Below are 3043 nucleotides of genomic sequence, written 5' to 3'. Positions count from 1 at the left end.
TCTCTCTCTCTCAAAAGAAAAATTATACAGAGGAAGTAATTGTGTGTATGCATGTATATATGCATACATATGTATATATACATATATACACACATGTATACTATAAGCATATATACACATGTATACATATATACACATATGTATGTATACATATATATATATCCACCTATAATTTATCTTTTTTGCTCAAAATTATGTTTTAGAGATTAAGCAATGTTGAATTTCTAGCTATAGTTAATTCATTTTCACTGTGGTATGATATTCTATGAAATGATTATATTGCAATTTATTAATTCATTTTACCATTGATGAATATTGGAGTCGGCTCTAGATTTTTGCTCTTGTGACAATTTTGCTAAAATATATTTTGTGCAAGTACCCCGGTACCCATGTGAAAGATAGCTTTGGTTTGCCTCTCAAACATGTGAATTGCTGGTTTGCACAATAGGTCTGCTATGCTCAATGAGGGAAAAGTGCTTCCCAACTACACAACTCTTACCAGTGTAGATGAGTGCCAAAAATATGCGAATGTCAGATTTTAATTTTTGCCCATCTGGTAATTAGGAAACCGCATTTCACTGAGGCTTTAATTTACATGTCTCCAATTTCTAATTCAATTGAGCATCTTATCAGTGTTCTGTGACCATTCATGTTTAACCTTGTGCAAAATGCCTATTTATTTTGCCCATTTTTCTAGTGAACTGTGTATCTTTTTCTTACAGATTCGTAGGAATCTCTTAATATTCCAGATACAAATTCCAGAATTTGATTCATGAAAGCGATTAGTTTTTAATGTGTATGAACTCATAATCTTATTTTCTTTGTGATTTATATATATTTTTTGTCTTAAGAAACTCTTACCCTGTGTTTTTAAAGATATTTCCATATAGTTTCTTCTAGAAAAGTAAACTTTTGTCTATTTCCTTTGAAGTGTTTGATTTCTCTGGAATTATATCGAGCCAACTTGCTAAGCTCTCTTGTTATTTCTCAGAACAGACTCTATATTTACATTCATCTACCGTTGCTGCAACAAATCACGACACACTTTGTGGCACGAAACGACACACTCATTATCTCATAATTCTGTAAGTGAGAGTCCTGAAAATGAGTCTCATGGAGCTAAAATTAAAATTTCAGCAAGGCTGTGTTCCTTCTAGAGGCTCTAACAGAAAATCCGTTTGCCTTTTCTGGCTTTTAGAGGCTTCCTGAATTCCTTGGCTCAGGGCCGACTTCCAGCTGTGTTCTCACTCTAATGTCTGCTTTCATTGTCACATCCCCTCTGACCCTGACCATCATGCCTCTCTCTCTCTTTTTAAATATTTTATTTATTTATTTGACACAGAGAGAGATTACAAGTAGGCAGAGCATCCTGCCTCTCTCTTATAAGGACCCTCGTGATTATATGGGTTCACCTGGATGCTCCAGTAGAATCACTCCATCTCAAGATCCTTAACTTAATGGCATCAACAAGTTGGACGAGATAGACAAAAGAGAGACATTTGACCTATTTCTCAAACAATCAGTTACTAAGAAATTGACCGCATATAACAATGTCAAGAAACTGAAGGACAGTAATTAGCATGGTATATAGTCTAGCAATTTTAATTCTTGGTCTCTATCCTAGGGAAATTCTAGCACCTATACATAAAGACATGTTTGAGGATGTTCCCTAAAGCAATGTTTGTAAAAATGAAAAATTGGAAGCAATCTGTATGTCAAATTTGTAATGGATAAAGTGAGATACAGTCATACAAAACCCTACAGCACTTAAAAAGGAACAAGTTTTATATGTGTCAACATAAATATATCTCAAATATACATTTTTGCATGAAAAATAAAATTACAAAACTATTCTTACCGTATTTTTAATGTTAATACATTTATCTGTATGCATGTAATATGTCTTTATATAACACATTTATGTAATGCATTCACACTCAAAATATTACTACATATTTTCTGTAGATAAAATGCATGTAAATATAAAAATGACCTTAAAGGACATTACATTACACACTGAACAAATGTATAGGTAGAGGTAGTTAACTCTGGAGAAAAGGGTCACAGCAGCAAGATTGAGGGGAAAAAAATGCCAAATGTACACTAATTTGATCTGTGTTGTTTTATCTTTTAAGAGGAGAATGTATGCATTTGTTTCATGTGTAATTGTTTAAAAAGTAAATAATAGAAAGACAGTAAAATCATGCCACATTGTTAACAGTGTTAATTCCTTTTTTTAAAAAAATCTTTTGAAAATACCTTTAATCAATCCCTTTTGGATATTTAAATTAATTCCAATAGTCTGTTAAAATAAAACATGCTCTGATGAACATCTCATCTTCACATTGCTGAATTTTTACTTAGGGCAAATTCATGAAAGGAAAATACTGACTTAAGAGGCATGAATAATTTTGTTGTTTTCATCTGTATTGCTAGATTATACCCCAAAACTTGTTGAACCAATCTCCTCTAACATCAGCAATTTTCCTTTTAGTGCTGGAATCTCTTTTTGTTACTCTCTCACGAACACTGGATGAAAGATTATAATTTTCAATTTTTGACTAATTTGAACTGCCAACTTTATATTTGCTTTGTAATAATTTGCACTTTTTAAATACTTGGTGTGAATATTTTTTCAAATATCTGTTGCCATTTTAGTTCTTGTTTTGTGACATTGCTTGTTTTAGATTCCTTTTCAAATTTTTATTTAAATTCTAGTTAGTTAACACACTGTGCAATGTTGGTATCAGGAGTAGAATTCGATAATCCTTCACTCACATATGACACCCAGTGTTCATCACAAGTGTCCTCCTTAGCAACCATCACCCAGTTAGCCCAACCCCCAGCCACCTCCTTCCACCAACCCTCAGTTTGTTCTCTATCTTTAAGAGTCTCTTATGGTTTGTTTGCCTTTTTTCATCTTTCTCTCCCTTCCCATATGTTTAATTGTTTTATTTCTTCAATTCTACATATAAGTAAAATCATATGGTACTTACCTTTCTCTGATGGACTTATTACACCGAACATAATACTCTTCTAGTTC

This window comes from Mustela lutreola, chromosome 12 (genome assembly GCF_030435805.1).
Source record: "Mustela lutreola isolate mMusLut2 chromosome 12, mMusLut2.pri, whole genome shotgun sequence".
Lineage (NCBI taxonomy): Eukaryota > Metazoa > Chordata > Mammalia > Carnivora > Mustelidae > Mustela > Mustela lutreola.
The sequence above is the reverse complement of the archived record's forward strand: the minus strand, read 5'-3'. Positions refer to the sequence as shown.